Raw genomic sequence first — 12,854 nt, forward strand, 5'->3', positions numbered from 1 at the left:
TTTGCTTTGTGACCATTTTTTCTTTTAAGGGGGGGCCAAAATTGTGACCTCTAGAGTTTTAAAACTTTCTTTTGGATTTGCCTTTTTGCCCAAATTTTTTGGGAACCCCGATGACCCAGAAATAATCCCTCTTTTTAAGTTTTTAAATTGAGGGAAAAATTCTGACCAATTTTTCATTAAGTTTTGGTCCAAAATTGTGACCTCTGAGTTTTTAACAGTAAAATTGTGGACAACAGCCACAGGGTGATCCAAAATCTACCTTTGAGCACTTTGTGTCAGGTGAGCAAAATTTATATGAAAAAATTACACAAACAAAAAGGGGAAAAAAAAACAAAAAAAAAATTTTCCTTTTTCCATTTGCCAGATTTCAGATATCCCCCCGGGGTTTGGGGTTTGGGGTTTTCTCTGGATTTCCCCAAAAGGGTTCGATCCAGTACCCTTTCCCGGGTTGGATACCGGTCCCTTCTCGGGATTGCTCGCCCCGGTGCCTGGGGAAAGCGACATTTTCCCTTTAAATTTTCACTCTTCCATTTAGCTGTAGATTGATTTTTTAAACTGACATTGCTTGAAAAAAATACTTAAGGGAAATTCATCTGCCCGGGTTTTTTTTAAAAAAATACATAAAAGGAAATAATCTGACATGGTTTTGAAAAAAAACCAATCCCTGGGGAAAGTAAAAATTCCCTTGCTTTAGAAAAAACAAAAAAAAAAACAAGAAATTAAAGTAGTTACAAGGGGGATGTTTTTTGGGAATAAAAAATACATGAAGGAAATAAAACTGTTTATGCTATAAAATAAAATACATGAGGGGAAAAAAAACTGAAAAGGCCATGGAAAAAACTGACAACCAAATAAAAAAAATTTTCAAAAAAGGGAAAATTCCCAATCGATAGGGGAATAAAAAAAAAAAAGGAGTACAAAAAGAATTTTACATCTGTATGGCTAGGAAAAAAAAACATAGGGGGAAATTAAAAGTTGACTTTGCTACAAAAAATTTTTTTTTCCTAAAGGGAAATTAAAGTTGACATTTTTTTTGGGGGGAAAAAAAATGACGGGGTTTATAAAAAAATCATAAATAAATTAACAACTGACATCCCCTCTGAAAAAAGACAAAAAAATTTCCCTTTCCGGGTTGCCAAGATTCCAGTTTTCCCCCCGGGGGGGGTTCCGGGGGCCTTCTCTAGTTTTTCTTAAATTTTGATCCCAAAATTCCCCCCGGGGGTTGGATCCCGGCCCCTTCCTGGTTTGCTCGACCATCCCGGGGGAAGTGAGCTTTTTCCTTAATTTTTTCCCCTTCCCTTTTGACACTTTTGGTTTTCTGATTTTTTTTTAAAATTTAAAATGGTTTGGAAAAAAAAAAACAATGCAAAAAGAAAGTTATAACTGACGTTGCTTTGAGAAAAAAAAATGCATTAAGGTAATTAAAACTGATGTTGCTTAGAGAAAAAAAAAAACAAAATAAAGGGAAAATTAAAAACTGACGTTCCCTTTTTGAAAAATAAAAATAAATAAAAGGAAAATTTAAAAACTGCCCCTTTTGTTTTTGAGAAAAACAAAACATGGGGAAGCTCCCAACTAAAGTTTTTTTGAGAAAAAAAAAGCAAAAAGGGCAGTTAAAATGACATTGCTTTGAGAAAAAAAAAAAAATAAAAAAAAAATTTAATTACAATGTTTTTGGCTAAAAAAAAAAAATTTTTCATGAAGGAAAAAAAAAAAGGGCATGCTATAAAAAAAATTTAATAAAGGAAAAAAAAGGGCGTGATAAAAAAATTTAATCGACTTTAGCTAGGAAAAAAAAAAATTTAGGGGAAAATTTAAACACCCAAAACTTTGCTACAAAAAATTTTTTTTTCATAAAGGGAAAATTTTAAACCTGACAGGGCTAGGGGGAAAAAAATTTTGACCTAATTTTTATATAAAAAAGGGGCGGCCGTTAATTTTAAACGTTTGACCCCCCTGGCATTTTTGTAAATTAGATTTTGCCCCCAAAGTAAAAAACCCATGGTCAAGGCCCAAGTCAAACCCCGGGAGGTCGGGTAATGTTTGAGTTGGGGAAATTTTTTTCCTTTTTTCATCGCATTGTAAAATTTTTTTTCTAAAAGGGGGTTTATGTAGACAAAACAGCCCCATTTGGTTAACCAAAAATTTTGGCCCATAAAAAGCAACCTAAGTCCAAATGGGTCAAGGTAAAACTGAGGTCGGTGTGTCTGTTGATGAGGAATGGTCACGGTTTTACATCTGATTATTTTCAAGTCTTTCTTTAAGGGGTTTGTTGCTAAAAGGGAAACGTCTCATTTATTTAAACCCTCGTAGGAGGGAAAGGACAAAAGGCGTACAGGAAAATTCACATATGCCTCCCTTTCCAGAAGTGGCTAGGGGATAAAAGTACATAAAGGGAATTTACAATTGCCCCATAAAGAAAAATTAAAAACTGTTTTTGGTTTTGGGGAAAATTTTTACTTTTAGAAAATTTAAAACTGCATAAATAGGGAAAAAAAAAAAACCCAAAAAAAATTAAAGAAAAGTACAATTCAAGGGACTAAAAAAAAGGCATTACAAAAAAAATTTTTTACATCTGCCATAGTTTAACACAAAAAAGGGGAAAAATTAAAACCAAAAATTTTGGGAATAAAAGGGCGTAACAAACCCCCTTTGAAATCGTTCACCTAAACCAAATTTCTCACCCCTTATAAAATTTTTTTCCCTTTGGGTTTTTGGACCAAATGCCCTTTAGTTTTTGCCCCCACAAAACCTAGTTTTGGGTTTTGCTTAAGGTAATAAAGACAAAACTTTTCTGATAAATTCCATGATTTTTAAAAAATTTAAAAATGTCTGTAGAGTGTTTAAAAAAGTTTTTCCCTTTGGATTTGCCCGGGGGACCTTTTTTTTGGGATTTAAACCGGGAACCCACTTTTTTAAACCCATTTAAAAGATCATCAAGGTTAAAAAATCTGACCATATCTTTTCTTGATATTGGTCATAATTTGGGGCCTCTGCAGTTTTTAACTAAAATTTCCTTTGTTTTTGGGGCTGGTGCCCAAAGATTTAATTTAACCAAAAAACCAAAAAGTTTAAACCCTTTTGACCAAGTTTTCTTTAAAACTTTGGGTTTTTAAATGTGATTAGGGGAAACTAGTTTTCCCCTTTTTTTTTTACCTGGGGGGAACCGTTTTTGACCCCACCTGCCCAAGTTTTAAAACTTGATTTAAAAGACCATCAAAAAAATTTTTTCAGCCCAAATTTTCATGAAGATACGTATAAATGTGGTTTCCAAGAAGTTAACAAATTTTCTTAGTTTTGCCCTGATGACCAATTTTGCCCCAGATACCCAATATCGAACGGGTCCAAAATATTTTTTATAACTTTTGCCCCAATTTTTAACTAAGATTGGAAAAAAATTGTTGACCTCCAGAGTTTTGATAGTAAAATTTATTGAAAATTATGTAAAACAACGACGGATGCCGCGGACACGGGCGACCCCCAAAAGCTAACCTGAGCACTTTGGGGCCTAAGGTAGCAAAAAATTTCCCTCCCTTTAAGGGAAATTTTAAAAGCTGAAAAGGCCCCTTTATAAAATAAAATAAAAGGCGAAAATTAAAACTGCCTGCCTAGGAAAAAAACAAAAAATTTCCCTTCTCCCTTTCCCAAGAGGTCCAGTTTTCCCCCCCCGGGGTTTGGTTTCCCCCGGGTTTCCTTTTCTCTAATTTCTCAGCAATGGGCCGATCCGATACCCTTTGGGTTTGGGGATACGGCCCCTTCTTGGATTGCTCGACCGTGCCGGGGGGAAAAGCGCCCCTTTTCCCTTTAAATTTTCCCTTTTTTTAACCTTTCCCTTATTTAATGTGATTTGATTTTTTTTTTAAAAATGACTTTGGCTTTGAAAAAAAAGTATCGAAACAACTGAAACCTCCAAAAAACTTCAACCAAGCAGTGTATCAGGAAATAAGTTAATTGTTTTGAAAAAAATTTTTGTCCCCTGTGTTTTAATCCTTTTAAATGTGTTTTTCTTTTAAAATTTTCAAAAAAAGAAAAATTTGGGTAAAAAAAAAAATGTCTTCCCAAATATTTAGGAAAAAAAAACGAAGCTTAAAAACTTTAAATAATAATTTTCTTTAAAATAAGTGCCCAATTTTATTACTCACTTCCTAAATTCCCACATTTTTTTTTTTGATATAACCACATTTTTTTCATTCCCGGATTAAAAAAAATTTGAAGAAAAAAAAAGAAATGGGACTTTTGACATTTGCGATTGGTTTTTTTTTTTGCTTTTGAAATAAAACTGTTGAACTGTTTAAATTTTTTCAGAATTTACTTTTAAAAAACCCCTCCCAACCCTATTTGCCCAAAAAATGCACTTTAAACTTTTTGTGTGAATACCATAAAAAAATGTCATAAAAAAAACCCGAACATCTTTGAAATTTAACCACTTTCCCCCCTTTTTTAAAACAATACTCCTGTAAATTACATGCAAATCAAAAAAAAATTTCATGAGGAGGTTTTTCGGGTTTTTTTTGAGTTGCGGGGGGGGTCTTTTTACCTTCGCCCTGTCTTTGAAATCCATAAAAATTTCCATGTTCTGCCCAAAAAACCAAAGAAATTAAATTGAGTTCCACGAGCTGGGGTTTCTGATTTTTTGGAAACATTTAGCCCTTAAAAATTCCATAGTTTAATCATCATGTAAACTTTATTTCTAACAGTTCTGTCAGTTTCTTTTAATACTAACTTCCCAAACATTTCTAAATTTCATCCCTTATTCATTGAAGTAATACCCCCTTGAAAAACTTTTCGGGATTGTATGTACTGCTTGGGGGAACTGGGGTTCGGTTCGTTCCTTTAAACTCAAAAAATTTTTAAATTTTTAATACTGTAAAAAACCTTCAAGTAAATGGGGAAAATTTAATTTTTTTTTCCCCTTAAGGCAGCATGAATGAGACCCTTTTTTTTCGGGGTGCAAAGTCCTTTTCATTTCAAAATTAAAATTTTACTCTGTTTTTCAACTGTTGGATTGTTGAGAAACTGCGGTAACCGACCAAAAAAATGGTGGTGGTAAAAAAACTTGTTATGATGCTGGGGGGTTTGCTAACTTTTTTAAAAACAAAAGCAAAAGGGCCAAACCTTTTCATTGTCATGGTCTGCCATAGCTTAAAATCTAAAAAGGGGGAAGGGGAAATTTTTCATCGGGAAAGAATGTCGTTCAAAAAATTTAAAACCTTTTTTTTCTTCCATTTCAACTCAGGATGACTTCTCATCTTTAACACCTTGTTTTAACTCTGCTTTGGCTAATTTTTCAAAAGTGATTTTAACTGAATAATTTCCCTGTTTTTCTTTTTCTTTAATGTTTTTTAGAAAAAATCTATCCATTCTTTTTATTTTATTTTCTTTAAACGGGGGGCCCCTTCAAGTTTTATTTATTTCCCCCTTAACGGGCATGACGAAACCCCAAACCCTTTCTCTTGTCCCTTCCCACCAAGCCCGGGTTTAAAACAAACTTTTGAAAGGCACTCTAAACTAAATTTTCCCAATTTGCTCCCCAACTGAACCACCTTCTTTTTTTAAAGATTTGGACTCAAAAATTTTTTGCTTTTTCCATGCCTTTTTTTGTAATTTTCTGTCTTTATTTGCAAAAAGCGAAAAGGTAAAACCCGGTTTCCCATAACCTTTAAAACCCTTTTTCCCCAAGCCTATCTCCCCCCGGGCAGCATTTTCCCTTTGCTCAGCACATGCGGGTCTAATTCACATTCATTCCAAAAATTTTTTTAAAAGGTTTTTCTTTATTAAAACTTTACCGTGTATGAACCTTGCACAAAATGGAGCAAATTTTTGTATATATGTAAAAATACGGCTCTTTGGTGTTTTTTCTATTTTGTCAAACCTTTTTTTCCCTTTACTCATAATCCCCCTTCCCTTTTAAAGGGCCACCCCCTTTCCCCCCCATTCACAGGTATTTTCGGAAGGGGTTCGGGGACCCCTTTTGGGGGCCCTTTTAAAAACCACCCATCATCCGTGGGTTTAAATTTTTCTATCTTTCCCCAGCCATCACGGAAAATCAGTTACTTTGTAAATTTCCCCTGTTTTTTAACTTGGTGGGTGATCACCCCTACTTTAAAAATTTTTCCATAACCCTGTGTTCACATAAAATTTTCCTTTTAAAATTTGCATCCAAAAAAATCTTTTTTTATCCTAATTCTTCTTCTCTTAAACCAACAAGCCCATTTTTTGGGGAATGTCATTGGGTTAAAGCAATGATTCAAAGTCAAAAATTGTTTCCCCAGCAATCTTTATTATTTTTAAAAACAAAAAGATTTTTCAGACCTCTGCAGAAAAAAAATTACCCCCTTTAATTTTTTTTGTGCCCTTTTTAAAACCCCTTACATAACCATTCAAACATGAGGCATAACCTATTTACTTGTTTCTTTTTGGAAAAAAGGGAAAAATTTTTGGGTTTGAAATCACTCCATTTAAACAAAAAACTTGCGTTTTTCCTTTTCCCTGGATTAATTCCACAATATCTTTTTTTTTTAAAAACTTAGAGCTTTTTTGGGGAATTTACAAAGATTGTTTAAAACCAAAAACCCCTCTTCCCCCCCATCCACTATGAAGGAATCACAAAAATTTTTCAAAAAACTTAAATTTGCATACATGTTTACACTTTCTTTCCCCCAAAATCAATTAAAAAATTTTTCATCACCTTTTCTTTCGTTTTCATCACAGTTAATAAGTGCCCTTTTATATAGGGGAAAACTACAGTAAAAGTACTCGCCAGTTTCTTGTGATTTTTTTCGGGTATAACAAAATTATTTTTTTTAAAAAAACCCTCTTTGTCCCTGTAATCTTTCAACAAGGGCACTTGCCACAATAATTTTTTGACTAAATAATAAATTTTTCCCCCTTTAATTTTAAAGCTAAAAAAAAACTTTCATAAATTGTGTGATTTCCGGGTTTTTTCAAAAGGGGGAACAGAAAATGGATTTTCCTCCTTTTGTTTTTTCTTCTTACTGTTAAGGGTTTTAAATTTTTTTGGTTTTTTTCGTCTTTTTTATTTAACTGGTTGGTTTATTGGAATTTTCAACATCTGGCCCGGGGATTTTTAAATTCTTCACAAAATTTTGGAAAAAATTTTCCCTTAAAATTTTTTTCGTTCCATCAAGTTTTTTTAAATTTTAAAAAACGGTTTTTTTTCTTAATGATGTTACTACATGGATTTAAACAAAAAAATTGACTCAAATCTTATTTTCCTTTGAAAATTTCAGGTTTAAATTTTATTTCCCCCCTTTTAAGAAAATTTAAATTTTTGGCCCTGTTCAAAATTTTTTGTTTAATTTTTTTTTTTCTTAAAATTGCCCCTTTGGACTTTTTGGCTGAAAATCGGTCTTTTTCATTCTAAAGGGTCAGAAGACGGTTTTTAATTTCCTCGGGTTTCTCTTAATAATTTTCAGTTTCAAAAAATGTTTTTCCCCTGTTTTTAATGGAATTTTTGATTTATTAGGTAAAAATTACAAGGAAAGATTCAAGACTTTTTTTGACTTCATTTAAAGGTCCTTGAGTTCTATTTTTGGGAAATTTTTTTAAATTGGGACAGAATGTTAATTTTTAAAAATCGGGGTCGTTTCCTCCCCAAGTCTTTAGCTTTTTTTAAAATTCCCTCTTGTTTTTTTTTAAAAGTCTTAAAATTTTCAAAAAACATTATAAACAAAAACTTTTTTCATCAGAAATTGAAGTGTTCTCTTAATCGATTAAGGTTTTTTTGTTCCTTTTTCCAAATTATTTATTCCGGTCTCTTTAAAACCTATATATTTAAATACTTCTTTTCCCTATGTCCTTTTAAAAAACTGTTAAAAAAGTTCCTGTGAACTTTTTTCCAAAAAACCTAATTTTTTTTGCTTCTCTTTAAAGCGCAAAAACATGCTGTGTGTTAGGACTTAAAATTTTACTTTTCCTTTTTTTTTTGCAAAATCTGGATTTTTGATTCTTTGCATTTTAAACAAAAGGACAATTTTTGCAAAAATTTCAAACCAAAAACCCATTTAAAAAAATACTCTGTATTGAAAATTGGTTTCTGAAATTTCCACACTTCCTTTTTCCCCTATCAGATTTCTTTTAACAGTTTGTGCAAAGTTAGTTTAAAATTTCTGGACATCTGTAGTAACAACGGATTTTTTCTTATCACTTAATCCCTGTAAAAAGGGCCCGGGGAAACTTTCAGCCTTTTTGGTGGGGGTTTGTAAAAGGTGGGACCTCCCAATTTCTTCTTGGCCCAAAATATTTTGCCCCTTTTGTTCCCTAATTTGTTTTTTTTACGAATGTTTTCTTCTTTTTTAATCCCAAAAGTTTTTTGGGGGAGGACCCCTTAAAAGTCAAGTAACGAAAATTTTTGGTAAAATTTGTATACGGGGCCTGATGTGATTTTAAAGACTTCACAAACAGGAGCAATTTCAGTGAGACTCTGAAAATTAAAGAAAAATATAAAAAGGTTACCTTTTGCACAATCCTAGATTTAGTGCTCTATCAAAATCCAATAAAGTTTTAGGACTCTTTTTTAATTTTCAGGGTTTTTACCTAGTTACAGTAAGAAAAAAATTAAATTTACTGAAAGATTTTTTGAAACAAAAAAAGAGAACATTTAGAAAATCTGAAAAAGAGCTTTTCCCATTTTTCTTCCCCTCCTCCCACATCCTCAAAAATGTTGACATCATAAATACTGTTGAGGATTTAAAACGACTGCTATCAATGCAATACATTAAATTCTTTCTACTGAAGTCTACTATTTTGTTTTTTTTTGAAAATACGGTTGTTTCGGGGAAACATTCACTTTTATGGTCATAATGTAACTTTCTACTTTGCAAGCCCAAATTTAACTTTCTTTTTTATCTTCCCCGTAAAAGGAAAAAAAAGGGAAAAAGGTTATGACTGGGGGTTTTAATTTATTACCGGGGAACGAAAAAAAGAAATAAAATAAAACCTAAAAAGTAGCTAATTTGGGGGGGGTGTAATTTTTCAAAGCAGTATCTATAAAAAACAAATACAAGAAATTTAAAACGGTGCCGGTTTTTTCCATATAAAATTCCCGTTGCAGTATTTTTTTATGTTAATTAACTTTCTAAAAATTTTTCACTTTTCCGGGGGAAAAATTTTTGAAATAAGGTGACAAAATTTTTTTTTGCTTGAAGAAATTTTTTCCAAATTTGCCAAAATTTTAAATTTTTAAATTTTATTTACGAAAGATCAAAAAAGGAGCTGTTTAAAAATTACTGTGCATCGACTTTTCTCAGTGCTTGACTGAATAAAAGCTTTGCAAATTTTTAACGCTTTTAAAATTTTTAAACAAAAAGGGTTAAAAAATTTTGGCATCAAACTTTTTAAATTCTATATAAAAACATAAAATTCAGATCATGGGTATTGTTTCCCCTTTGTGTGGCTTTAATAGAAACGTGATATTTGCTTTTTAAAAAAACAAACAAATGAAATAACCAAAATTAAAAAGGGTAAAAAGGGGGCATAACTGGGTCCTTTTTTAAATTTTAAAGTTAATGGGGGTTTTTTTCCTGGTGCAACTTTGATAGAAAACCTTTTAAAGTTTCATTTAAAAAGCTTTCTTTGAAAATTATTTTTGACTTTTACCAGAAATTTAAACCCAAAAAAACCCAAGTTAAAAAGGGGGCAAAAACTATATCCAAAATTAAACCCGGGTTATGGGATTGTTTCTCCTGGTGCAATCTTTAAACGTAACAGGATTTTTGAAAAAAATTTTAAAACCATCAGTGAAGGGACGTGAAGGGGAATATTTTTAGCTCTTTTATTTTCTGAAATGGGGGTTAAAAAAAAGCAAAAATTTTTTTTTTTATAAATTGAAACTTACTAAACCAAATGTTGTGGACAGGGTTTTCAAATCTGTTTTTGCATTTAGTGTTCCACCTGGTTTTACAGCATCCAAATCCTCAATGGAAACAAAATTTTTTATTTCGAAAAACCCCTTTTTAAAAAACAACCGGAAATAAAAAAAATATTCAAAAGAAATTAAGAAACAAAAAATTTTTCCCACTTTATAGCTTTTTAAGTTCAAAGAATTTTTAAACAAATATTCTCCCAGTAAAAATTTTTGCCTTTTTCCACTTTTTTTTAAGGTTGTTTTCAACCAAAATTTTAAGCTTTATTTTGTTTTTTTCGTAATTTGGCCATAATTTTGGGCCTTGCGATTTAAAACCCTTTAAGCGGGGTTTTTTTTTCCCTAATTGACGGTTTTCATGAAAAGGGTACCTTTCCCCTTTCCCCAGAAAGGGGCCCAAATTTCCCCCCCAAATTGGGCGGAAATAAAAAAAAATTTTAAAAATTTAAAATTTGAAAAAAAAATCGGCACGGGAAGGGTTTTACCTTTCCCTTTAAATAAAGAAAAAAAAACCTTTTTGGGAAAAACACTTTTTTGGCTATAAAAAAATCCTTTTAATTGTTTTATGTTTTCTAAGTCAAGTACTTTTTAAATGGGGATAAAAAAACCCCCGGGTGCACAACTGAACTTTGCTGGCCAATTTTCCTGAAAACTTTGTGACTCTAGGTCAAATCTTTTGGGCTACATGCGACACGACTTTTAAAATGAAAAATTTTTTTAACAAAAATCGGGGGGCCCAAACCCCTACCAACTGAATAAATTTTTGGCGAAAAACCCCAGGTGCATTTTTGCACTTGTAAAAAAAACATTCCTTTTAAACTTTGGGACTCTAGGTAAAAAAATTTTTTGGGCTACACGCGCCCCAACAAAAAAATGCCTTTTTTCAACAAAGTCGGGGGCTAAAACCACCTCCCAAAACTAAATTAAAATCCAGACCGAAACCCCAGGGGGCAAATAAACCCCTGTCCCAAACCCTTCCCTGAAAATTTAAAGGTTCCTCTGGGAAAAATTTTTTTTGTAGAAGAAAAAATTTTAAAAGCCCTCACTTTAATTTTGATCTGCAGAACTTTCCTTGCGAGGTCTTGTCCCTCCATCGGTTTTTTAAAATCACATTCCCCCCGAAACCCCACAAGCCTTTAAATACGGGGGCTTAAAGTTACAATTTTTTGGCCCAAAAGCCCCACTGTACACTGGAAAGGTTTCAATCCCCCCCCCGGGAAAAAAGTTACCCTTTAAATTTTGGGAAAATGCCTTTAAATTGAATTTGGGAAATTTTTTATTGTCCCCTTTTAACGGGAAAAAAATTTGGTTTTTTTAAAAATGTGCAATTTTTTCCCTTTGGGGTAAAATTTTAAATGAAATCCCAAAATTTGGTTTCAAACGGTTGAATTGAAAATAGAAAATTTCTATCATGGAAAAAAATTTTTAAAATTTCCCAACAAGAAGCTGTCAAGGAGGCTTGAAACCAAATCGAGAGGGTTAATTTAAAGGGTCAGCGCCCTTTAACCACACGACCACAGACCCGCCTAATATCAATAGAGTGATCGAAATTAGCTCAAGTTTTTTGTCAAAAATTTTTAAGGGTTAAAGAGGGGAAAAGAAAAAAGTGTTTCAAAACACATATAAAAGGGAATTTCAAAAGCAAAAAGGGGGCCATAATTCATTTTTTAAATGGTGCAAAAGTTTTAAATTTTGTAATATGTTTTTGGGTATTATGTGAAAAAAAATTTAAATATCAATCCTTTCCCTAAAAAACTGAGTTTATTTAAAATGAAATCAAAAAAATTTTTAAAATTTTCCCAAAGGGAAAAAAGGGGGGTTTCTTTTTTTTCAGAAAAATTTGGGGCCCAGAGCTAGGGAAACCTTATTTCTTTTTGGGGGTTGGTTGATGAGGTGGCAATTATTATAATTTTTGAATCAAACCCTTTTGAAATTTAACCAAATTTGAGTGAAAGTGTATAAAAAATTTTAAACCCTAAAATTCAAAGAAAAAGGGAGATAAATTATTTATACTAGTGCAAGGGGTTAGGGCCCCCTTTTGTCATTTGTTGTGAGTGAATGATGTTGAACAATTATTTTGGGTTTGGGGAATTCAGAAATTAACTGAGATATAGTAAAGGCATCAAAACTTTCCCTTTAATTTTCTAAGAAAAAGGGGGCTTATTTTTTAATTTTGGGTTCCGGGGGGTTAAAGGGCCTTTGTGTCATTTTAGGGGCAATTGTGTGGAAACCAAAAAAATTTTCAGTTTGAAGAAAATCTTTGTAAAAATTTTCAACTTAGTATTGCTATTAGACAATAAAAATTTTAAACGAATAGCCTTCACTTTAAATAATTTTTAAATTACTAAATTTAAAGGGCATAAACAGAAATTTTAAAAATATTTACGGCCCCGGGGTTTTTGAGTTCCTTTTTTTAAACCAGCCCTTTTTTAACTTTTTCTGTGTTTGGTCCACATCCGAATGATAGCATTTTCAATTTGACAGGGTTTTCATCCCCTCATGGTTTTTTGGTAAGTTTTAAAAGTAATCACCCCTTAAGAAAGGGTTCTCCATTCAGAGGGTAAAACGGGGAACAGCAAAAAAAATTTGCAGTTTATTCATTAGTTTCCGTCAAAATTTTAAATATACTTTTTTTTTAAAGCTTTTTTAAGAAATTTGAATGAAAACATATGGGGTTAAAAAATTTTGTTGAGATTTTTTTAAAAAAAAGCTTTTGTTTGATTTTCAGGGTTCATTACACCCTTTTTTTAAAATTTTGCATAAAAATTCCCCTTTAAAAAAAACATTTTTTATTTGAATACTAGAAATCATTCGGGCATCCCATTTGGGGGAATGTCAAAGCTGGCCACAACTATGGCCTCTAAGTTTTAAACCTTGACCTTAGCCCTTTGGGGGACCTGGTTCTTGCAGCCCCTTTTTTAAATTTTTAAACCTTTTAACTGTGCCATTGCCCGGGGAGCTGGGGGTTCTG

Source organism: Mercenaria mercenaria, chromosome 1 (assembly GCF_021730395.1).
Source record: "Mercenaria mercenaria strain notata chromosome 1, MADL_Memer_1, whole genome shotgun sequence".
Lineage (NCBI taxonomy): Eukaryota > Metazoa > Mollusca > Bivalvia > Venerida > Veneridae > Mercenaria > Mercenaria mercenaria.